Source organism: Metopolophium dirhodum, chromosome 6 (genome assembly GCF_019925205.1).
Source record: "Metopolophium dirhodum isolate CAU chromosome 6, ASM1992520v1, whole genome shotgun sequence".
NCBI lineage: Eukaryota > Metazoa > Arthropoda > Insecta > Hemiptera > Aphididae > Metopolophium > Metopolophium dirhodum.
Window position 1 is genome coordinate 33,606,757 of NC_083565.1, and position 27,333 is coordinate 33,634,089.

At 29.6% G+C, this 27,333-nt stretch overlaps 2 long non-coding RNA genes and 1 pseudogene across 3 annotated transcripts; 2 read left to right on the top strand and 1 right to left on the bottom strand.

Moving 5' to 3' along the window:
• The first annotated feature begins 2,389 nt into the window (after nucleotides 1-2,389).
• LOC132946075 (uncharacterized) lies at nucleotides 2,390-8,604 on the top strand. The gene is made up of 5 exons (XR_009664647.1): nucleotides 2,390-2,589; nucleotides 2,668-2,825; nucleotides 3,016-3,110; nucleotides 5,349-5,448; nucleotides 6,203-8,604. It is a non-coding gene; the product is annotated as an uncharacterized LOC132946075 (long non-coding RNA).
• Nucleotides 8,580-12,009, bottom strand: LOC132946074 (uncharacterized). Of its 2 annotated transcripts, XR_009664646.1 has the most exons (5): nucleotides 11,596-12,009; nucleotides 11,282-11,511; nucleotides 10,866-11,024; nucleotides 10,482-10,625; nucleotides 8,580-9,345 (listed from the first exon to the last, which is right to left on the bottom strand). It is a non-coding gene; the product is annotated as an uncharacterized LOC132946074 (long non-coding RNA). The 2 variants fall into 2 exon arrangements; XR_009664645.1 differs by lacking the exon at nucleotides 10,866-11,024 and having other exon boundaries at nucleotides 8,598-9,345; nucleotides 11,596-11,998.
• A 2,455-nt stretch (nucleotides 12,010-14,464) lies between these two features.
• LOC132946073 (uncharacterized) lies at nucleotides 14,465-25,959 on the top strand (annotated as a pseudogene).
• The last annotated feature ends 1,374 nt before the right edge of the window (nucleotides 25,960-27,333 follow it).

Below are 27,333 nucleotides of genomic sequence, written 5' to 3' on the forward strand. Positions count from 1 at the left end.
AATACATTTCAAATACTTTTAAGATTTAAAATAAGTAATAAAGAAACTGTGACACATATACTAGTAGGTACACGGATCATATTGGCATGTAAGTAAATTAAGTTATTTTAAGTATACTGTTTAAAACTCAAACAAATTATTTTGTTAAAAACACTGTTTTAAACAGTTTACAACAGTTTAAAACAAAAATTCTGTTTTTTTTTTTCAAAAATTAAAAAATACACCAACTATGATTATATACTGCAGTCCTCGTCTTATACTTTCAGGTGAAGTCTTTTAAATTCAGAGTAAAACAATGGATGTATTGATTTTACAATGACGGGTGTATTTTTGTGTATGCGTATACAAGCTAGTTATATAAAACTAGTTTTATACTTTTATAATAAAAAAAGGTGGATAAGTGGATGTCGCTCTGCTGTACAGTAGGTTACAAGTGGGTCACTGTAATGGGTGGTGTTAAATTTGAATTCAATGATATAATATCATTGTATAAGAAAAACGATTCTGAGCGAAAACGGTCAGTCAGCCTATGATTTTACCAAGTATATTTGATGATATTATTGTGAATAAAGTAATTTATATATAACCTATTTACGTGGAGCCTTGTTTTAAATTTTCAATCCTTAGCCATAAAAGTTAAAAATTTATGAATTTTAATATTATATATATTTAATTTTATTTATACATTTTTAACCACAAAATAATTAATAAATTTTAAATTTGATAAATGTTGTCAAAATTTGAACTTTAAATGCTCATAAAAAAAAATTATGCCTATGTATTTTTAATATTTTTCAACTGCTATTAGAACGATATATCAGGAGCCTTATATTAAATTTTCACGCTTTTTTACCCAACAAATAAAAATTTATTGATATTTATAGAAAAAAAAACTAAAAAAATTGAAAACTGACAATGTCCGTAAACAGCTCAAAAAGAGTCAAAATATTTTGTACATTTTATGGTGTATAGAAAATGCTAATATAAACATTCAGTCAAAATTTCATGTCCCTACGGTCATTTGTTTTAGAGTTACACCAAAAACCAAAATCGATTTTCTCGAAAACAGATTTTGCGTAGAAAATTCCCGTTTTTTCCTTAATTTTTCTTTTGTTTTTCACGTCGCTTGTGAAAATTACTAGGAAATTTTTACTTTTGACCCCCAAAAGTACTAACTAGATTCACTTTCCTATCAGAAAAGTTACTATTGAAGAAAATCCAAGCACTTTTACTGTCCTAAAAGGTGATGACAGACACAAAAATAAAAAAAAAAAACACACATCATTGTAAAATCAATACATTCATCGCTCTTCGCTCAGAATCTAAAAATTATTCAATCTTCATTTCTAAGGGACAAAGGTGTTTTCTGATACGAAATTGTATTTAATTGGTGCCCATTGACAGATCTATAGGTATATTTAAAATTATTTTTTATCATATTACCTGTTTTTTTCTAACGGATTAACCATCTGTCATCGTATTATCTGAAGTTTGAAATTGGAATAGCTCAATAATTTTGTTAGATATTTACTTTTCATATTTAAATATTATATTTTATAAATCTATGACCAGATGAATTAGATGTTATGTTTCCCGTTAATTTTCGTTTTCATATTATGTTCATTGTTCGGTGATGAGTGATGACTAACAATATGTATAATTAGTTTTTAAATTATTGTTACGAACACCCATTGCAATATACCAACAGACAATAATAATGACGTATGGACTAATAATAATATATAATTTATTTAGCAAAAACAAATAATTACATACAATAATGATACCAAATATAATATAATAAACTAGCCGATCCCGTGCACTTCGTTACCCGTTAAATGTACAAACTGTATGTGACTCAAACTTTGTTCAATGCCTTATTTAATATTCGGTGTATGATGTTCTATGTTTCTTAATAACTTTTCTGATGCTCGGAATAAAAATTCTTATTCGCAGCAGTATATTATCAGGTAGGCAATCTACCTGCGGTAGATCGCGGACCCCGTGCTGTAAGTGTATGATTTAACTCTAAAGTATCGAAGTTATACCAAGTTTGTCGTTTTTACATAATTCCAACTACGGTGGATTAACCACCGATACATATTATATCAATATTATATTATCATTATTTCTGTAATCAATTATTGTCAATATTTTTTAGAAAAAAAAGGTTTAGGTACTCAAATCTTGAACCACAGGAAATTCTATTCTGTGCTTGAACTGTAATATTAATAATAATAATAATATTATACCAACATTATAAAGCATTAGCATACGCTTCCAAACTTTTATATTAATATTTACCACACACACACACACACACACACTCACACGTCTCCTCACACACCCACACACACACGTCTCCTCAGTACTCACGCATACACACACGTCACACACCCACACGCGCGCACGATTACAGTATTCCAGATAATACACAACCACCTGCTCAGCCACCACTCGCCAGTGACTCCCAAGCCGGCCTTTGTACGTTACTACGTTCAATTACATACTAAGTACAAACTCATACACACACACGCAAACTCACACATGGTCACAAATCACAATTATTTGACGATGAATAACAAATAGGTACCAGTCAGAAAGTTTTGTAGTATAGAGTAAAATGTAATCAGTTTGTGTACTAAGTGTCGTGTCGTCTTATTTCAGAGTTCCCGTGTAGTATATTATGACATGATAAAAACTTTACAATGATTAAAAATCCACACAGGCATAGCAAGTCACATGATGTATCCAATATTCCAATAAGATTTCTTGCAGTATATGCTCAGAAATATTCACACACAGACATAGCAAGGATAAACATTGTAAGTATTTTTGAACTATTTTCAGATTTATTAGATAAAAGGTATATATAATCAAAGGCTTTATAATACATCATGTATAATTATTACATTAAAACATAGGTATGTGCTATCCAAACAATGTATAATAAAGGTGTTAAACAAAGTGTAATTGGTGCAAGTATTTAATTATTAGTAATATTATTATTTTCAGGTACATATATTGTTATCCAACAACTACCAACCATATAACTAAGCGAGAAATTCAAGATTTGTTCATACTGGCTGAACACATTTATGATTATAACGGTAAATATCCGAGTAAATATCTTATTCATAACTTTGTATTATAACTAGCTGATCCCGTGCACTTTGTTTCCCATTAAACGCACCAACTCCATATGACTCAAACTTTGTTAAATTCTTTATTTAATATTCGGTGTATGGTGTTCAAAATTTGTCTTAACTTTTCTGTTGCCTGGAATAAAAATTCCGATTCGCAGCTGTATATTATCAGGTGGCAATCTACCTGCGGTAGATCGCGGACCCCGTGCTGTTTGTACGTAACTTTATAATTTAACTCTAAAGTATCAAAGTTATACCAAGTATGTCACTGAACTCCTTCTAAACGGCTAGACTAATAATTGCGAATGCCAAGTCTGTCGACCAATATTTCCTCCTCATCCACGAAGACGTGGCATTGTTTTATGTACGTAACTTATATGTGAGTATAATACGCTCAATATTTACGTCATTGCGATACATATAATATCAAAACACAGAGTACAAAAAAATTAAATGCATTGAATGAATACCACAGCAACCAATAATAATTATTATAATAGTTTTAAAGTTTATAGTTCTAAAACCCATGGCAACCATTTATAGACAAAAATTTCCACCGTAAATCTCTAAATCACCGTTTGAGCACATCCCCTGGTTGGACCTGGGGAAGTGGTTTGTGAATCTATACAAACCGAGGCGTCACCCAAACGCATACAAAAAAATTCATTCAAATCGTTCCAACCGTTTAGGAGGAGTTCAATCACAACACACGTACAGTAGAATTATATATGTAAAGATATATAACTACAATATTGACATCGCATACTCCATGCTGTTTGTACGTAACTTTATAATTTAACTCTAAAGTATCAAAGTTATACCAAGTATGTCACTGAACTCCTTCTAAACGGCTAGACTAATAATTGCGAATGCCAAGTCTGTCGACCAATATTTCCTCCTCATCCACGAAGACGTGGCATTGTTTTATGTACGTAACTTATATGTGAGTATAATACGCTCAATATTTACGTCATTGCGATACATATAATATCAAAACACAGAGTACAAAAAAATTAAATGCATTGAATGAATACCACAGCAACCAATAATAATTATTATAATAGTTTTAAAGTTTATAGTTCTAAAACCCATGGCAACCATTTATAGACAAAAATTTCCACCGTAAATCTCTAAATCACCGTTTGAGCACATCCCCTGGTTGGACCTGGGGAAGTGGTTTGTGAATCTATACAAACCGAGGCGTCACCCAAACGCATACAAAAAAATTCATTCAAATCGTTCCAACCGTTTAGGAGGAGTTCAATCACAACACACGTACAGTAGAATTATATATGTAAAGATATATAACTTACTTAATATATTACATTTTAGGGGAAAAAAACACTTCATAGGTAGGTATAGGAGTATAATTTAATTAGTGAATTATTAAAAAAAAAATAAATATTGCTTTATACCAAAAAATTTAAAATAAAAATGCTATTATTTTTTTAAATATTCAATTACAATATTCATTACAAAATTCATCAATAATTTGCAAATTATTTTGTAGTTAAAGTTGTATACAATGTTTAATAGTCACAGATCGACATTCTAGGCTTTTCATAAGTATTTCATACTGTACCTACTTAAGCTTTTAAAGTATATTAAATGAAATATTTTTGGTAAAAATTAATTCAATCTACTGTTTTACTAAAAATAGAATAAATTACTTTGACAGCAATACCATAAAATAAAGGTACTTTTATTGTAATATAGGCTGACAGTCTTTGACTCTTTGCTCAGAATCGATTTTTCGTATATATATCATTAAATTAAATTTAACACATTCATAATACTGACCCACCAGCCACCATCCATGACATGTAATGTGAAACAAAGCGTTAGCCACTTGCCCGCCTTTTTATTATTATTTTAATTTATAGAATATAAGAACCAAGTGGAATTTTATTGAAATTATTATTAGTTTTCTTTATTTACTGTCATTTTAACAAATCCTATACCTAATTGATAAATATGTTGAAAATATACAGCTATCAATTACTTTTGTTTTTAGAAACAAAAAATACAATAATAGGCAAGCATTACGCCTCCCCCCCCCATAATATATCATGATTAATTATTACATTATAACATAGGTATGTACTGTCTAGGCTATGTATAAAAAAGGTGTTAAACAAAGTGTAATTTATTCAATGAGTTATTTTTTGAGTATCTAATTATTAGTAATATTATTGTTTTCAGGTTCATATGTTGTAATTCAACAATTACCAACCATAACCAAGCGAGAAATTAAATATTTTTTGACACAGGATGAACACATTTATTGTAACCCATTATAATGGTAAATATCTTATTCACAACTATATTTTTTTATAATATATAACTTAATTAGTAAATTATAAAAAATAAAACAAAATATTAAAAATAAAAATGCAATTAATTTTTTTTTCAAAGTCATAAAATAATACCATAATCATCTTATTGAAAATAAATAAAAACAAATGGATACACCATAATCACTTCTTAACAAAAATAGGAAAAATTATCCCAAGTTATATAAAACTATGGACAAATATCATAATTTAAATAAAATCCTGTACAATTATCATGTTTAACCCTGTTAAGAACATAATATGTATGTTAAAATATTAAAAATGTTCTTAAAATTTTTAATTAATTTTGATAAATTCAATATCTTAAATTAATTGAAAATATCTCCATAAAGTTTTCATAACGTTATTAATTTATTACATGATATATTTACAAGTAGGTATAGACATATATTTTGATAAATATACTTGTCCGAATATGTTACATATATAATAATACAATTATTTAAAAATTACATAATTCAGACAAGAACAAAAATATTAAACATTTCTATAAAACTATATTTAATTTTTAAAACAATCTTCTAATTTATGTAATACATGTTATAATTTCATGAAACGTATTCAGCCACACATATATACCGACGCATGTAGACCAGTTTATCGATATTCAAGCTATATAGAAACAAGCATTTCTTTCATTTTTTTTCCTTTACACTTTTTAATAAGCAATGAAATAGTAAATTATAAATTGTTTAATTTCAGTTCTAGCTGCTTCAAATCGCAATGGTCTTAAGCGTGCACATCATGTTGAAAGTTCAAATGACGCAGTAAATGTTTAAAAAACGCGCTTGAACATTGTCAATACCTTTGGTTTCATTAAGACAGGTTTATCGCTGTCAAATACAATCAATTGGTATTACATGAAAAATACAGATAATTTGAACAACTATAGCACATCTCTTGAATCACTTAAGAAAGACTTAATACAATTCCTCAAATAACTATCGACAAAATATCCAATCAATTATAACTTAAACTAGAAGCAACATTTGACTGTCCGTATGTGGAAAATTGTGTAGTTAAGATTTCACCCAGAGAAATTTTTCTGAGAACACATATCGAGGCTAAGATTAATCTAGATTTTGTCAATCTTGTATGTAAGGAAAACGTTAACATGTCATATAAATATACACCTATGGGTGGTTTATCATATTCAACGCTACCAGAAGGCATCAAAAATAAAAAAGTTGTAATTAACTCCCAAAAAATAGACCAACAAGTGTTTCAAGTGGGAAATTCTAGCAAAAAATGTTTTGGATTATAACAAAAATCTTGTAGCCAAAAATGATCCAACGTCATCTGATAGTCATGTATGTAGAATTTGACTTCTTGTTAAATATGAAGAAAGCAAAGGCGAGAATACATCAGCATTTCGAAAGACTGAGCCAAATAGCTATGGGGTTTTCGTAAAGGCTACAGAAAATGTTCCCATAGATCTGCTAGGTTATGCAACACCTATAATCTTGCTGCAAAAACTTAATTTTGTTTCATGTATTTTACACAACTTATCTAATTACGATGCTCACTTTATAGTGACAGAGTTAGGATACGACTCTAATTCAACCTCAGTCATTCCAAACAGCGAAGAAAATTTTATATTCTTTTTCAAACACGGTTCCAACCATTTCACAATACGTTTTATAGACTTTCGCTGTTTCAATTCATTGAAACTATCAACACTTGCAGACAATTTAATAACACTGGGATTCAAAAAGTTCAGAGAAATCACAAAAGCATTTGTAGCCAGACTATGGATTTCGTCACACAAAAAAAAAATCTGTAAGTTTCTTCTTTCCTACAGATAGTAGAGTTGAAGTCATGATTGATCATATTATTTTCAAAATTAACAAATTAATAGCTAATTTTACTCAACAAATACATTTTTAATAATATTGATATATATATATATTTTATTTTCATCTTTACACTAATACTGACTGTTATATTTATACATATTCTTGTCTGAATTATGTAATTTGTATATAATTGTATAAAGATCTTAAGATATGTGTACCTATTTATGTTTGCATTAAGAACAATATGAATTGTGAGTTTGTTTTCATAGGAAAAAAATTATATTTATTATGATATAGCTAGTTATTATATAGGTAATACCATTGAGTATAGATATATGGTCTATCTATACTCAATGGTAATACAGTAGAACTCCAATTATCCGGACGTCCAATTAACCGGACGAGAAAAATACGACACGTGCCGTTATTCATACACGTGTTTCATAATTGTTTTTAGATTAGATAAAGAATAGGTACTACATAATATATTATTCTTAATAATATCCGTCATTCCAACGTAGGTATATTAAAAATTATCGATAATACAATACATATACATATGTATAACATTTTACAATATTTCCACACATACATAGATATTATTCTTAGTAAGTCAGTTGTTGTATAATCGTCGCACGGTATAGTACAATAGTACAATAAAATAAATTATGTGCCAAGTCAGCTTTTTTTTTGGTTTTAAATTATGTCACGTATGTACTTAAATTAAAGCTTATTTTGTTTCAGTTGAATATCTAATAAAATTACATATTTGGTTACGTGTGTATATAACTTTTGATATAGCATATGTCAATCATCCGGATATTTGCTTATCCGGACCACCCTTGACATTAATTAGTCCGGATAATTGGAGTTCTACTGTACTATTTTTTTCATAATGTCTATAGTGTAGAATGGAGTGAGTAGAAACACTTTTTAACTTTATAGTATAGCCTATAGGTAATGAAAATTATTCTATTTGGGTTGTATAGTTGATCAATACGTCAAAATACTAATCTCTTCAAGTACTTAAATTACTTTTATTCAAAATATTATAAGTAGATTATTTTAAATATTTATAAATAGATTTAATAAAATAAAATTACTTGTGTACATTTAATAGCAAAGTAGCTATTAATTATTATATGGAATTGTTACATTAAATTTAAGATTTTTCATACAATTTTGTCAAAGTTATGATATTTTTACATATGTATTTTTAATAAAATTATCAAATGTAAGTACCTGTGTTTTTATGAATATTATTGTGAATAACAAATAATACCTACAATAAAACTTATATTCAATCAACTCGGGATGTTTTATTTATATAGTACATCTATTATTATATAATATATATATATTTTACTATTACTATAAGCCACATGTAACTAGAGCCATTAAATTGAGTGGGCTCAAGCCCATAGTTAAAATTTTTAACAGAGAGAAGGGGTTATGAGACTGCTATACAGTAGGTACAATAAGTCACTGTAATGGATAGCTTTGAATTTGAATTCAATGATATATTATTGTACAAGAAAAACGATTCTGCGAGGAGACTGTTTGTCAGTCTAGGCTCTAGGAAATTTTATATTTTGTATTATATTTATATTGTTATTACTTAAATTATTATTAATGCAGTAAACAGTAAGTTAAATTAATATTATAAAATTACAAAAAATTGTTATTCTTGGTTATTTAATATATAATTCATCAAAATTTGAACATAAAATAACTATAAAAAAAAGTCATTGACAAAATAATTTTATTCACAAACATAACTTCATAGTGCATAGGTATAGTTTTTTTTGGTTAAATAAAGTATCTAATTACTTTCTGATGGGAGGTACCCCCACATATAAAAAGTAAGTACATAAATTAAAGGAAAAAGGTACCTATCAGAATAAACCTAATTAAAAATTCTATCAATTATGTCCATTGTTGACGGTTGAAGAATTTTAATAACAGACACTGAAGCTTTTTGGTAGTTGCATACTCTTTTTTTAAAGAAGTTTGTCTTTCCTCATTGTAAATGGGAACGGGTTTGACGACCTGTAAACCAATAATTTACATATTTAATTCAATTTGATAATTAATATTACTATGATAAATTTTTATCAATTTTTACTATAAGCATAAACTAAATATACAATTGAACATTTAGGTAATATATTTTTAACTACAAAATAATTTACAAATCGTTGATGAATTTGGTCGAAATGTGAACTTTAAATGCTTATGACAAATGGTGGCTATGTATCTCTTATATTTGTGAACAGATATTATAGTAACTATAATAGGATGCCCGTATTATACTTTCAAACTCTGACATAGCAAAGAACTTTTTATTGACAGTAATTTTAAAAACAAAACTAATAGAAAAAATTAAAATGTATTATCCCAATAACTAGCTCAAAAAAGTAAAATTGTGTTAAAAACTGTATGGCGTATAGAAAATGCTAACAGGAACATTTAGTGAAAAAATCATGTATACCTAGGTATTTTTTTTAGATACACTTATAAAATAAAATCAATTTTTGTCAAAAATATAATGATTTTTCCTTAAGGCCCCTGCAAATGTGTCATTTTTAAGGAGTTGTGTTTAGGCAATTATTTCGTTCCTGCGATTACTGATCGTCTTTGTGTGTGTAGTCAATGATAATTAGAGTGTGTATACTCCCCTACCATCACCTGCGATCAGCATCAATTTACACTTCATTGTTGTTTCTTATCTGGTTTATGATCACATGCACAAATCATTTAATGTCATTAGAAAACCAATTTATGGACGTGAAATAGCCGTGGCACTGACAAAAATTAAGGTACTTCTAGTGGTTCGATTCAAAAAATGTAAAGATGTTTGTGTTGGTAAACAAGTTTACTTTACATCGGTCGAGCACTTTTTCAATTTTAGCAAATTCTTGACGAGAATTAATGTTTTACATTTTATAAATTTATAAATTTTTAATATTGAATATATTAAAATTATGCTTTGACCGATGCAAAGTAGATTTGTTGATCAATTAAAACATCTTTACATTTTTTAAATCAAACTACTAGAAGTACTTTCATTTTTGTCAGTCGCTAAAGTCGTTTTTATGAAAAATTAATAGGGTTTGCAGGGGCCTTAATTATCTTTTTGCTTTTACCGATGTATTTGAAAACAACTGGGAACATTCAATCTTTACCTGTTTAACGCATCCAACTAGATGCACTTTCCCTTCAGAAAAGATACCAATGTCCAAACTAGTTATGTGTTTCTTTGCAATTTAAATATGTTGAGGCCCTCTTCGTTATTAAAATTAGATTCTTGCTCAGCAAAATTGTATTACCTAAAAATTAAAACTTTGTTAAAAATATGTCAGTGCACTTTTTGTCTTCTCTCTTTGCACAACGAGTAACATGCAAATGTGAGTGCAGTAGATCCAGTTTTGTACTGTTAGTTTTAATATATTAGAGTGATATGACATAATGTTATTATAATCAAACTTAAAGGCAAAAATATTTTTTAAGGAAACTTATGGGGAAGCACTTATTATATTAGTACTAGCTGACTCCTTGCACTTCGTTACCTGTTAAATGTACAAACTGTATATGCTTCAAGCTTTGTTCAATGCGTTATTTAATATTCGGTGTATGATGTTCTAGATTTATCTTAACTTTTCTGTTGCCCGGAATAAAAATTCTGATTCGCAGCAGTATATTATCAGGTAGGCAACTACCGTTGGTAACTAACATTGTAACACGAGAATTTTATATATTAGATTTTATTTTTAAAACAAGATATGGTTATTTTAAGATTGTAACATATAATTATTTAATTATTAATTTATTTTGACTAAACGGGCTGAGCCCTTTCGATAGACAAATATATATGTCCACGCACATAATTACATATCATACTATGTGTCCCATGAACAGGTGGGTATGTTAGTTAATAGCGCAGTAAAATAGATTTAAAATAAAAACCTATCAACAATATTCTCACCTTTTAGTTTCATAGTTCGCTCCTATATTGTATGGCTTCATCTGTGTCAGAGTTCATCAGAGTTTGGATTATGTTTTGAGACAGCCTCTGACCATGTTTACTAATTTACTGAGCATTGTTTACAATCACTAATTGTGAAATTATTACCGCAGAGTCTATGCCAGGTAGAATAATTTAATTCGAAGAATTTTAGCCATTACTTCTGTCTATTTCATTGATTTTTTGGAAATCTATATTTGTGAACAAATTAACAAATTAGACTGACTCCACATTATTAAGAAATATAATCGGTACAACTAGAAAATAATACTTACAAATGCAAATTAACGTAATGTGGCGAGGCGATACTTTTTGATGTTTTACTAAAAAGAATACACTTATCCATGGTGATTTTGTACTAAAATGTAAGAACTCTGTACGACTGTTCCGTGGTCTGTATTTTTCGTTCAATTTTTTAAATAATCGCGAATTTAAAGTCGGCAAACGAAAAAATAATAATATTATGTTGTTATTTATTTGATAACAGTTACTACTATCATAGTGATAAGACAGAATCGCGGGCATTACATTTTACCGAAGTCCGAAATTTCGTGAACGATGCAACTCCATGGCCCACGATTTAAGACGTAACGCAGGCAATTTATTGTCTTCGTCTTACGTAGCAAATTTACGATCAGCAGATCACATTTAGCATCGTCAGTTTAAAAATTGGAGTGAATCTACCTATATTGAATTGAAACTATTAGCAAATTTACGTTCTGCGTAATACATTTTTATTTTTTGTGTCTGCGTACACGATAATAGTAGACAGTAGTCGAAATAATGCTTCGCTTTTCATCTTTTCTGGTGGAAAGTGAATGTAGTAGGTGCACAGGGGATGTCGGAATTTAACAGTACCTAGTCCCCCCCCCAAAAAGCGCCGGGAAAAATAAAAAAAAAAATTAAGGAAAACGTGATTTTTTACGTAAAATCGGTTTTGGGTTTTCGTGTATTTAAGCGGTGTTACTCTAAAATAAATTCCTGTAGATACATGCAATTTTCACTGATTGTTTATAATTAGAATTTAAAACCATAACATTTTCAGTATATTTAGATTCATGACGAGGTATGTATTGTATGCAAATGAAAATTTCGATTATTTTAGTTTATTAGTTTATGTCGATAAAAAAAATTTTCGCTTGGTCCAATAACTTGAGAATGTAATACGCCTACAACGTTCCTCGTAAGTTGTTGTTGGTGGAAATTGAAAAAAAGTCTAGTGTAAATTCCACATTAGTTTTTTACAAGCGTCTGAAGTTAGAATTTTGACAAAATTCGTAAAAATCACGAAAATTTGAAAACCCAATTTTTAGTTAGAAATTCATACAAATTTGAAAATTGAATAAATATATAAATACATACGATTCTAGTGGTTCTACCCTTGACCCAAATAAAAAATTTCAAAGCTGTAACTACTGTCATGCACTACTATAGGAAATTTATTTTTTAATTTCTTATTAATCAAAATACATTTACTATATTATTATGGCACGCAATAATCATATTAAAAATTAAAATGCCACTACTGGAATAATTGCAAAAAAGCAATAAAAAATTGATTTATTTGGAATCAGAATGACACAAAAAAAATTTATATTTCTTTATCTCATATAAAAAAAAATTAAGCATAATATGGTATGAGAAAACAATTTATTCCCAAATGTGTTATTGGCTATTGCAATAGTATTTGACCGACATTTGGGCTAAGTCTCCCCAAGCCCCCCCCCCCCCCCCCCCTATTTGCGTCAATGAAGTACAGTAAAATGAAAAAAAGGTGGATAAGTGGATGTCGCTCTGCTGTACAGTAGGTGACAAGTGGGTCACTGTAATGGATGGTGTTAAATTTGAATTCAATGATATAATAACATTGTATAAGAAAAACAATTCTGAGCGAAAACGGTCAGTCAGCCTATGATATTACCAAGTATATTTGATGATATTATTGTGAATAAAGTAATTTATATATAACCTATTTACGTGAAACCTATTGTTGCAAGTTTTCAATCTTTAGCTATAGAAGTTGAACATTTTATAAATTTTTAACTACAAAATTATTTTTAAATTTTAAATTTGATAAATTTTGTCAAAAATCGAACTTTAAATGCTTATAAAAAAATATTGTGTCTAGGTATATGTATTTTTAATATTTTTCAACCGTTACATTTAAGCAATATATCAGGAGCCTTGTATTACATTTTGACGCTTTTTCGCACAACAAATTTTTTTTCAATTATTAAAATATTGTTTTAGATTCTGATTGGAGCGATGATTGTATATTGATATGATGTGTTTTTTTACGTGAAAACATCTTATCGTTTTCGCGTAATGCTTGTTAGGTACCAATTAGGAGGTATATTGTTATTAAAAGTAGAAATGAATTTTATATCTGAAGTTCTGCTGGTTTTCAAATTTTTCGAAAAACTACACTGTCAATTTTTTTGCTACTAACAGTCTAATTCGGACGTCAACCTTGGAGGTACCTAGGTCGAGATTGGAATTCGTATTTCGTGCTGAGCGAATTTCCTATGGAGGTAATGTTGTCGGGCGTCGGCTGGGCGGAGTGGAATGCGGGCATGCGGCCAGAAGTACGATTGTTACCAGTACCTAATAACTAGGGAACGGATTTGAATGCAAATTGCATTTTTTTCTGAATGTCCGAAAACATTGGTTTCCAAGCAAAAAGTTCATTTCATACGTCAAAGAATAAAAAAAAATGTAAATTTTATTTTGCATTATTTTGCATTTTTTTGCATTTTTAAGACTAATGCATTTTTAGAGCATTTTAGTGCATTTTGTGGTTTTTAAGGCATTTTTCTTGTTTTTTAGAGCATTTAAATCCGTTCCCTACTAATAACCAATAGGTAATCGATCTGACTTATCACTATGTATGAATAATTGTTATCAATTAAATAACGATCATAACATTATATTATGACAACAACATAATATTATTTTATTGTTAGCCGCGTAATGTAAGGAAGACATCATCACCTCTACTATAGATCTTCTCTACACCGTGGTTTGCCGACTTGCTGGTTAATGTTCGAATTCTGAATATGAATCATTCGGTTTTTTAAAATTTGAACAGAAATACGGACTACACTCGTACAGAATTCTGGTAATACATTTAAGTGCAAAATCACCATGCATAAGTGTGTTCTTTGTGGTGAAACATCCAAAGTATCGCCACACCTCAATTTTCATTTGTAAGTAATATTTTCCATACTTTCTCACGAAATAAAGGTACCGCGTTTTGACGAAAACCAGTCAATCCAGCGTATATCCACGCCCCACGCAAGACACCAGTAACGACGCCGGTCGTGGTACAGGGTAAATACGATGGCTGCATCGCCTACATCAACGTCAACAGCTGATCGTTCTCTGTCGTAATACTATGGTAACAATAGATTGTGCGCAATAGAGTTCGTCGGTCCAGGCCTGGATTGAGCCGTCAGGCTACCAGGCTAAACCTAGTGGACCGTTAAAAATTCGAAAGATTTGGGCCGTTTCGATGAAATTTTGAATCAGAGATTTGGGTCGGTCCAGGCGGACAGCTTGGTAAGTAATTTCTTCCCAATCCGGCGCTGCGTCGGCACACAGGTGGTTTGTGATGTACAATCTACGTGCATTAAACAGTACCTTTCTTTCGTGAGACTGAGTATAATAATTGTATTGATTATATTTCTTTATAATATGGCGTCAGTCTAATTTGCTAATTTGTTAATTAATATAGATTTAAAAAAAATGAAAATAGAAGGAAAAAATGGCTAAAAAGCTTCAGGTTGGATGATTACCTAATTTCTAACTGGCATAGAATCTGCAGTAATCATTTTTCAATTAGTAACAAAGCTCAGCAAATAACTAAATATTATGGCCAGAAGCTGTCCCAAAACAACATCCTTACAACTTGTTGGAGATAGAGAGGTAAAATAAACAATATAATATAATAATATAATGTAATATTTCGTATAAATAAAATCAATTTTAATAAATTAAAGAAACTCTATTACGACTCTGAGCTTCAAAATTGGATCTATTGTACAGCACACTTGCTATGTTGCTCATAGTTCAAATAGAAAAAATAAATGGTGCACTGACATATTTTTAACAAAGTTTTAATTTGCAGGTAATACAATTTACCTGAACAAGTATCCAATTTTAATAGCACAGAGGGCCTCAACATATTTAAATTCTAAAGAAATACATAACTAATTTGGACTTCCAATATTATGACAATTGGATTTGAATTTTGGAACATTGCGGGTAACTTGATACAAAATACAAAATTAAATACTTTTGAAGTCTGCAAATATGTGAACATTGTAAACTTAAAGTTCATATAGGTACAAATTAATAAGGAGTACACCTTAATTGGCATAGGTTATACTGAATTGTTTATTTTATTAAATATTATTACATTTATTTATATTTCTTTCAGGTCTATGTATCGTTGTATAGTAGATATGATTTACACTTTACGGAGTATATCCATCATCAAAAAGATGCCTACATTCTATTATTATAAGTTCAAACCAATACAATTTCAGATCATGGAAGTTTTACTAAAGTTGTAAGAAATTTTATAAAAAATCAATTCTTATGACTGTATTTATATTAAAAAAAGTCAATGAGTTGTATTAATTATGATCAACCTTATTACTTTCAGATGGATAAAACTTAATTGAGTGAAACTTGATCATTTTTGAAAGTGAAGATGATTATGAGAACTAACATCAAATTATTGTTAAAATTGTATGAAACAAACTTGTTTATAAACATATCAATTTTCTACACCAATCACATGCAATATATTTCCTCATAAGGTATAGAGAATAATAAAATAATAAAAATTAAAACTAAAGATTCAAGAATATGAATTATACTAACTATGTTAGTATGTCATATTCATAAGTAGAAAACTGATTTTAATTTAGTATAAAATTAAAAATATTTAAATATGTATTTTTTTATGATTGAATAAATATTTATTCATAATATCAAAATATTTAAATTTAAAATAATATAAAATTTAATATAAATCATACATAATACAGATTAACATTTTTTTATTCTAAATAAAACAAAATATAATCTTTGTGAGGAAAACAGCTAGAACAACATATAATTTTCAATTTTAAAATGACGGCAATTCGAACTTAGCATTGTTTGACTGATCCGACATTGACGTGTTAGGTGATAGATGCATATTCATACATGTAATTCTTTTGGACTTTTAAATTGTATTCCATTTCTGAATTTTTTTTGGGGGTTTTGTTAAACTGTATCCATTATCGACATTAAAGCGTTAAATCCTGGGGTTTTTTCCATTATTTTTTGTAATTTTGAATTAGTTAAAACTCCAATTTCTCCAGAGACATGTTCCAAATGCCTTAAGGCATTATCAGTTATTTATATAGTCAGTTAATGGCAGTTTAGAAGTTTCAAATTTCGAAATAGTATTTAACAAGTATCCGATTTGAATAGTACAGGAGGGCCTGAACATATTTTAATTGCAAAGAAACTCACAATTAGTTTGGACTTTCAGTGTTATGACAATTGGATGTACATTTTGAAACATTGCTGGTAACTTGATACAAAATAAAATTCTATTGAAGTGTGCAAGTATGTGAACTTGTAAACCCAAAAGGTACAAATTAATAAGTTGTATACCTTAATTAGCATAGGTTATACTAAATTGTACTTTATTCCAATATATTTGTAATTTTGAATTAGTTAAAACTACAATTTTTCCAGGAATACGTTCCAATTGCCTTATGGCATTATAAGTTATTTCTAGACTCGGTTATTAGCATTTTAGAAGTTTATAATTTCAAAATACTATCAATTAAAAATCCAAAATTAAGGAAATTAATGTTAAACTGTTTTGGAAGCTTTTATTTTCCATGAGCACAAAACTATATAATACGTATATATTAGTGATTACTGAGTAGGTACTGAAATTTGTACCTAGTACCTATACCTAGATAAGATATTGAATCATTGTCGTTTGGTGTCAAAATGTGTATAGATTACAGACCTTATTGTATCCTGTCGTACATTGTAAAATACTAAATAAAAATAGAAATTCTATATTAATACAAAATATGCATTTTATTTATATTTTATCTAAACATATTATTTAAAATAAAATTAACTTCAACTTAATAAAATAAAATGTAGACATATGTCAAAACATTTCAGATCTTACAATTACATAAAAATAATTATTTAAATTAAAATTTGTTTCCTGATTATAATTTATTATGTTATAATTTCAGTGTGTATTTTATAATTTGTTTTTGTTTTGTTTAGTTCTCTTGATTTATGTTGGACTCGTATTGATGAAGCAATTCAAATGTATTTTAAAGCATTTCAACTACTTGGAGAATCCGCTTTAGTATAATTTGTATTAGAACCATTTACAGAGTATTGGCATGTTAGTAATTATTAATATTTATCGTTAAATAGTATTTACAAATTTATTTTGTTTGTATGAATTCTAGAAATTTAATGGGAAATCTTTTGCAAATGTTGAATGTACATTTTTTTAGCATAAGCAATTATTATGCTAATTGCTGACCAATACAATCAAAATAGACAGATGGATCAACCAATCACAACAGGTTCATTAAACAATTTAAACGCAATTTATAAAAATTTAATTTTGGCGGAGATTTTGATCACCCAATGTTTGAAGAAGTATTTAAAGAAATCAAATAAACTAATTAACAATTTATTTGTAAACATTATTTAACATTTATCATATGTTTGTTCTTTGATCATATCAACAACTAATCTAATGAAAATGTTTAGATCAAATGAAATGGTTATGCCTGCGGAACATACTGGTGCTGTTTATGGAAATTATTTATGGAAAGTTTGGTTACAACAAGCATCTGATAATGATGGATCTTACATACAAACACTGAGTGAAGTTTTTGACCATCAACTATTTTCTATTTATTGGGGTCCTAATAGCTGCATCGAGCTTTGTATTTGATAAGTCGAATCATTAAACAGCTTATACTAGAACAATATTTGCTCTTAGGTAAATTTTGATCATAAAGATAATTTATTGTTTATAAACATTTTCACACATTTAAATAGACATAAATCGTAATGTACACAACTTTTGTAACTTATTCCTCTTCATTTTCTTTTTAACATGTGTTATAATTGATCACAAATTATTTAAATGTTTTCAAATATTTAAATATCAAATTTTTTTTATTCTGAATAAAAAAAAATATAGTCTGTGAGGAAAACAGATAGAAATACCATATCATTTTCATATAATATTTTGTTTTAAATTAATAGTTTAATAATAATTATTATTAGAGCGCACATTTGTATGTATTAAAAACCAACCAAATATGCGTAAAAGATGTAGTGAAATGCACTAATATGCATGAAAAAAATAAATATGAACTCAACAATGAGCAAAAAAGACATTTATTTAGTTTAATTGAAACTAAAAAATTTAATTTTTCTTTTTTTTATTACAATTTAAATTATTTTAAATTTATTTAAAAAACACTAAAATATGAACTAAAATTAAAATTAAAATTGTTAAATAAACCCTTAAAAAAAAAAATATGGGTAAATGTCAAAATATGCATATATTTTACATTAGATATGATATCAGACAATAGTGACACTGGTATAAAATTGATTAATTTTAATGCATATTTTATTTTGTGTCTCTTTTTATGTTATGTCTACATAACCGTATTACTGTTCGTTCGTGTTATATTACCTCTCGTTTCTGTTCTATAGTCCGGATTAACTAAAGTCAATAAGAATTGAGAGTACGGCGACATCATCGGCTTCATTATTGGCATCACTCTGTTAGCGTAACTCCACCAGCAACCATTGTGCGATGTGTAGGAGGCTGCCTAGGTCGTCCAGGTGCAATACGCTGTGGATCAGCCAACCATCTATCTCCACCTCAGTCACTGATTCATGGATATTTTGGATCGTTCAACCGACTTAGATAGATTTCCGTAGCATAAGTTAGTTGTAAGATTCTATCCAATTTTTGTGCACTCTGTGGTCATTGCACCATACTGATCCGACCACAGAGAGACCCTCCCCGTATGATTAAACTGCACAATCCTATTTCCCATTGTATAGCTTGTATCCTTTACCAACTGGTGTGTGTCAATTCCTTGTTGTCCGTTGTCGTGTCGTTGCTATAGACTTTTAACAAAACTGGTTTCTTTTAGAAGTTGACTATCGAATGGCGTTGAGTGTTACTCTATGTTTGGCTACTTATTTTTGTTAGAACCCGAAACATATTTTGCTAGAATTGCCCACTTGAAACACTGTAGGTTTGTGTTTTTGATTATCGCTTTTTTATTTTGATGTCCTGTGTTAGCGGAATATATGATGAGCTAACCATAGGTGTATATTTATGTACGCCTAATAATATGGCGTCTATAGACTTTTAACAAAACTGGCTTCTTTTAAAAGTTGACTATCGAATGGCGTTGAGTGTTACTCTATGTTTGGCTACTTAATTTTGTTAGAACCCGAAACATATTTTGCTAGAATTGCCCACTTGAAACACTGTGGGTTTGTGTTTTTGATTATCGCTTTTTTATTTTGATGTCCTGTGTTAGCGGAATATATGATGATCTAACCATAGGTGTATATTTATGTACGCCTAACAATATGACGTCTATAGACTTTTAACAAAACTGGCTTCTTTTAAAAGTTGACTATCGAATGGCGTTGAGTGTTACTCTATGTTTGGCTACTTATTTTTGTTAGAACCCGAAACATATTTTGCTAGAATTGCCCACTTGAAACACTGTGGGTTTGTGTTTTTGATTATCGCTTTTTTATTTTGATGTCCTGTGTTAGCGGAATATATGATGAGCTAACCATAGGTGTATATTTATGTACGCCTAATAATATGACGTCTATAAACTTTTAACAAAACTGGCTTCTTTTAAAAGTTGACTATCGAATGGCGTTGAGTGTTACTCTATGTTTGGCTACTTATTTTTGTTAGAACCCGAAACATATTTTGCTAGAATTGCCCACTTGAAACACTGTGGGTTTGTGTTTTTGATTATCGCTTTTTTATTTTGATGTCCTGTGTTAGCGGAATATATGATGAGCTAACCATAGGTGTATATTTATGTACGCCTAATAATATGGCGTCTATAGACTTTTAACAAAACTGGCTTCTTTTAAAAGTTGACTATCGAATGGCGTTGAGTGTTACTCTATGTTTGGCTACTTATTTTTGTTAGAACCCGAAACATATTTTGCTAGAATTGCCCACTTGAAACACTGTAGGTTTGTGTTTTTGATTATCGCTTTTTTATTTTGATGTCCTGTGTTAGCGGAATATATGATGAGCTAACCATAGGTGTATATTTATGTACGCCTAATAATATGGCGTCTATAGACTTTTAACAAAACTGGCTTCTTTTAAAAGTTGACTATCGAATGGCGTTGAGTGTTACTCTATGTTTGGCTACTTATTTTTGTTAGAACCCGAAACATATTTTGCTAGAATTGCCCACTTGAAACACTGTGGGTTTGTGTTTTTGATTATCGCTTTTTTATTTTGATGTCCTGTGGTAGCAGACCATATGATGAACTAACCATAGGTGAAATTTATATACGCCTAATAATATGACGTCTATAGACTTTTAACAAAACTGGCTTCTTTTAGAAGTTGACTATCGAATGGCGTTGAGTGTTACTCTATGTTTGGCTACTTATTTTTGTTAGAACCCGAAACATATTTTGCTAGAATTGCCCACTTGAAACACTGTGGGTTTGTGTTATTGATTATCGCTTTTTTATTTTGATGTCCTGTGGTAGCAGAATATATGATGAACTAACCATAGGTGAAATTTATATACGCCTAATAATATGACGTCTATAGACTTTTAACAAAACTGGCTTCTTTTAAAAGTTGACTATCGAATGGCGTTGAGTGTTACTCTATGTTTGGCTACTTATTTTTGTTAGAACCCGAAACATATTTTGCTAGAATTGCCCACTTGAAACACTGTGGGTTTGTGTTTTTGATCATCGCTTTTTTATTTTGATGTCCTGTGTTAGCGGAATATATGATGAGCTAACCATAGGTGTATATTTATGTACGCCTAATAATATGACGTCTATAAACTTTTAACAAAACTGGCTTTTTTTAAAAGATGACTATCGAATGGCGTTGAGTGTTACTCTATGTTTGGCTACTTATTTTTGTTAGAACCCGAAACATATTTTGCTAGAATTGCCCACTTGAAACACTGTGGGTTTGTGTTTTTGATTATCGCTTTTTTATTTTGATGTCCTGTGGTAGCAGAATATATGATGAACTAACCATAGGTGAAATTTATATACGCCTAATAATATGACGTCTATAGACTTTTAACAAAACTGGCTTCTTTTAGAAGTTGACTATCGAATGGCGTTGAGTGTTACTCTATGTTTGGCTACTTATTTTTGTTAGAACCCGAAACATATTTAGCTAGAATTGCCCACTTGAAACACTGTGGGTTTGTGTTTTTGATTATCGCTTTTTTATTTTGATGTCCTGTGGTAGCAGAATATATGATGAACTAACCATAGGTGAAATTTATATACGCCTAATAATATGACGTCTATAGACTTTTAACAAAACTGGCTTCTTTTAGAAGTTGACTATCGAATGGCGTTGAGTGTTACTCTATGTTTGGCTACTTATTTTTGTTAGAACCCGAAACATATTTTGCTAGAATTGCCCACTTGAAACACTGTGGGTTTGTGTTTTTGATCATCGCTTTTTTATTTTGATGTCCTGTGTTAGCGGAATATATGATGATCTAACCATAGGTGTATATTTATGTACGCCTAATAATATGACGTCTATAGACTTTTAACAAAACTGGCTTCTTTTAAAAGTTGACTATCGAATGGCGTTGAGTGTTACTCTATGTTTGGCTACTTATTTTTGTTAGAACCCGAAACATATTTTGCTAGAATTGCCCACTTGAAACACTGTGGGTTTGTGTTTTTGATTATCGCTTTTTTATTTTGATGTCCTGTGTTAGCGGAATATATGATGATCTAACCATAGGTGTATATTTATGTACGCCTAATAATATGACGTCTATAAACTTTTAACAAAACTGGCTTCTTTTAAAAGTTGACTATCGAATGGCGTTGAGTGTTACTCTATGTTTGGCTACTTATTTTTGTTAGAACCCGAAACATATTTTGCTAGAATTGCCCACTTGAAACACTGTGGGTTTGTGTTTTTGATTATCGCTTTTTTATTTTGATGTCCTGTGGTAGCAGAATATATGATGAACTAACCATAGGTGAAATTTATATACGCCTAATAATATGACGTCTATAGACTTTTAACAAAACTGGCTTCTTTTAGAAGTTGACTATCGAATGGCGTTGAGTGTTACTCTATGTTTGGCTACTTATTTTTGTTAGAACCCGAAACATATTTTGCTAGAATTGCCCACTTGAAACACTGTGGGTTTGTGTTATTGATTATCGCTTTTTTATTTTGATGTCCTGTGTTAGCGGAATATATGATGATCTAACCATAGGTGTATATTTATGTACGCCTAATAATATGACGTCTATAGACTTTTAACAAAACTGGCTTCTTTTAAAAGTTGACTATCGGATGGCGTTGAGTATTACTCTATGTTTGGCTGCTTATTTTTGTTAGAATCCGAAACATATTTTGCTAGAATTGCCCACTTGAAACACTGTGGGTCTGTGTTTTTGATCATCGTTTTTTTATTTTCGATGTCCTGTGGTAGCAGAATATATGATGAACTAACCATAGGTGAAATTTATATACGCCTAATAATATGACGTCTAATAACTCTAAACTAAGCCAGCTTCTTCAAGAAGTGTAAACGTGTCGTCTTCATATCCTCGATATCTGTACTCAAAAAAATGTCTCTAGCTGAATTCTGAAACGCACAATTTTCCACGTTCGGTCAGTCATATAGTTCCTCCAGTTTTAAATATTATTTGATTGGATGTTTTGCCGATAGTGATTTGAGTAATTGTATTAGGTCTTTTTTTGATGATTCACAATCTTTGGGTTAATAATAGCTTTTTGAGGTAAATACAACCATTCTATCATCTTTGGGAACGTTATCTATAACCTTTACAAATACTCCATAATCCATTGGCTAGTGTTCTTGAATAGCCGATGGATTCTCACATTTGCTTTCTTCACATCTTATAAGAAGTGCCTCAAAGTCTGCATAAATGACTATCGGATGGCGTTGAGTATTACTCTATGTTTGGCTTCTTATTTTTGTTAGAATCCGAAACATATTTTGCTAGAATTGCCCACTTGAAACACTGTGGGTCTGTGTTTTTGATTATTGTCTGTAGTCCACACAAAATCTCCTTCTTCCATCCTTCTTTTTTACTAATAAAATTGGAGATGCATATCGAGAATTTGAATCTGTAATTCTGCTGCATCTCTTCATATCCTCAACCATTTTCTTTACGGTTTTTCGTTCATACTCACTTAGTCTGTAGGGACGGAAAGTAACCAGTTTATCAGTTATTGTAATTATTTCACATTCGGTGCTTTCGTCTTTACCCAGTTCGCTCATTTGAGTGGCAAAACATCTTCGGTGCTTTTTCAAAAGAGTCTGTAGTGCCAGTTTTTCTTCAGTTAATAGTTGGTCTCCGTGTGTAATGGATTGTGAAAAATGTGGTCCGTCCTGAGTCATCTCAACTGTTTCCGTGCATATTACAACTCTACTTATTTTCTCTTCTTCTTTTTTTCATGAACATCCGTCAATGAAAAGTTTATAACAGGCAACCGTGCATTACCTTGGTCATCCTAGGTTATAATGGAATTGGGAATACATCGTTCTTCCCTAGTTTGTGCGTTAACATATAGATTTAGTGATTGGTTATCAGATCGCACTTTAATGACAGCAACATGTTTTGAGGAGATCACTTCTGTTTGTCTGGCCCACAAACTTATCACTCTCTGGGTGGTAGCTCTGGAATATCCATGCCCAATAAGTCATTATCTTCTTTCTTGTCTTCATAGATACGCCCTGTATCTCCTTGTTTCACCAAAACAATATAAGGCTGTTCTGTAAACGGCTGTTTAACTATAAGTGGTATGTTCTGTGCCTCACCTGCAACTATGTACAGTCGTTGCCAGATAAATTGAGACGGCGGTGACAGCGCTTTTCAGTAAGTGTAGCCCAAACTAGTCGCTGGCAGTGTGGTGCAAAGATCACACAGTTGGCTACGACGCGTGCAGCCACCAGTTCGAACCCGGCTCATTTATTATTATTATTATTAATTAATTTATATTATTTGACAATTTCTACTTTATGTTCTTAAATAAAAGATTATTATCAGAATATTTGATTTTAAATTAATATTGTAAAATAATTTTTGTGACAATTGTTGGTTTATTGATGTATTTTCGGTAATAATATTCAAATACGGAGAACCACTGGTTTGTCGTTATCGCGCCACCGCCGCCGTCTCAATTTATCTGGCAACGACTGTAAACTGGTACTTGAGAAGTTGCGTAATGAACATGCAATTCCACTGTGCAAACGCCTAAAGGCACTAATTTACCGTCACCATATCCTCTGATGATTTTGTCTTTGGTATTGATTCAATTGATAGCCCTGTGGCCTGTAGTCATCACATCACTTTTTCTCATTAAACACAACTGACTACCGGTATCTACATAAGCTTCCTTATTATTGATTCGAGCATCAATGAAATACTTTTCATTAATTGAATTTGGTTGTAAACTTGCCAAAGATACAACTGGTGTGTTAGTAAAACAAGCTTTTTCTTCACGACCAAATTTCCCACATTTCGTACACTTCGTTTTTTTCGGTTTGTAATAAAATTGTTTGTATAGGTGATATTTTATGAATTAAAAAAAAAAAATAATAGTTGCATTTTATTTTATACATTTTTGACTACAAAATGATTTGCAAATTGTTTATGTATTTTGTATTTTTGTTATGAATATTGTTAATGAATATTTAAATAAATAATAGCATTTTTATTTTAAATATTTTGGTATAAAGCAATTTTTTTTTTTTTTAATAATTCACTAATTAAGTTATAATCCTATATGAAGTGTTTTTTTCTCTATAAATATAAGGAAGTTATATATTATAAAATAAAGTTGTGAATAAGATATTAACCATTAAAATCATAAATGTGTTCATCCTGTGTCAAAAAATCTTTAATTGTTCGCTTGGTTATGGTTGTTGTTGTATGTGCCAATATTACTTTATGCTAAATAGTTAAATGTATAAGCCAACAAAGCAAATGATCTGAGGCAGCAATTTGTAAAATAATATTTAAGGACATAAGAACCACGGTAGAGGGCAGTGCGGTTCCTCGAGCGAGGCCCGTATGTTTTTAAGTAATCGATTGATACTCGTATTTTATGTGTTTGTTTTATGTTTAATAAAGTTATTTAATAGTATGAATATTGTCATCGATTATTTTGTGTACCATTGAAAGATAGGTATACAACAGTGGCACACAACGTCATTTGTAATCCATTACCCGAATTTCTTTTTAAAATTTATGTTTTTGTTTGTTTGTTTGAGTTTAAATTTGTTTAATTACAAGTAATTTTGTTAGTTTTACACATATCGCGTTTTGGACATTTTTCCATTGAACTTTCACGGCAGGAAGACTACGAGCATTTGGTTCCATTATTTTGTTTTTTACACACTCGATGTGAATATTGGTGTATAGTTATATTTTGTATGTATGTGATCTATATCTTATGATTTTTTGTTTAACCGATCTTTTTTATTAGTGTTAATTTATTTATATTTTAATTTAAGAAGGAATAATAATTATTTAGTTAAATTATTTTTTGTACATATAGTAATATAATTAATCTAGTTGTATAAATTTTCTGATCAAATACTCTTAATAAAACTTACAATAAAATTAATAAAACTTCATAATAATTTAAATTATATCTTTCAGTTACGACAAATATGGCAACAAATATCTTTACTTTCAAAAAACAATTTTTTATAGAATATTGCGAAAATAAATATATAATATCTACAGGATATAATTATCAAGTAATGATCAAACTAATCCTAATTTAAATATAAATTCTATTTTATACCTTAAAAATACATCGAACAAAAGGAGATAATGAATATAAAGACTCTAATGATTTATTCTGATAATTTCACTGGGACTGAGGACGTTAAGAAATTTTTTAAACAATATAATAAAGTAAGCAACATTAATGATTATTGGAATGAAAACGACAAATTTAAATTCCTTTCAATTCTTGTAAAAGGCATAGCTAGTACCTTTTTAGAAAACCTTGAAGACCAAAAAGAAAATTGGTCATTGAAAGAATTAGAGGACACATTTTTTAAATGAATTTCAACACATAGGACACGACACAGCATTCAAAATTAAACTAGAAAAACGTAGAAAAAATGCTAATGAATCTACCACAAGTTTCTTAATTGAGATAGAAAGATTATGTAGGCAGATAAATAGGCTCACGAGTGAAGAAGATATTTGCAGATATATTTTAAAAGGTTTAAAGGATAACATTTTACAATCAATTTCGATGCAGGACAATAATAGCTTAAAAAACTTAAAAGAAAACTTGAAAAAATTTGAACTCATGCAGTCAAGGATAAAAAATAAAAAAATGATATAAGTGAATATACAGAAATTCTAAAGGAACAGATATTGCAAATAAATTTAAAAACAAGAAATATAGAAAAAGAGAACAATGAATTGAGAAAGCAAATAAAGGACAGCTTCTCTAGAGATCGAGAGTGTAAAAGAAATATAAACAAATTAAATGACGATATATAAAAAATATTAGCAAAAAGACAAAATAAATCGGTATATTTTGATGAAAATTATAATAAACACAATAATAATAATTGGGATTATAATGAAAACAGAGGATGGAGTTATAATAGGAAAATATACTACAACGAAGAACGCAATGTTAATTGTTGAATTACAAC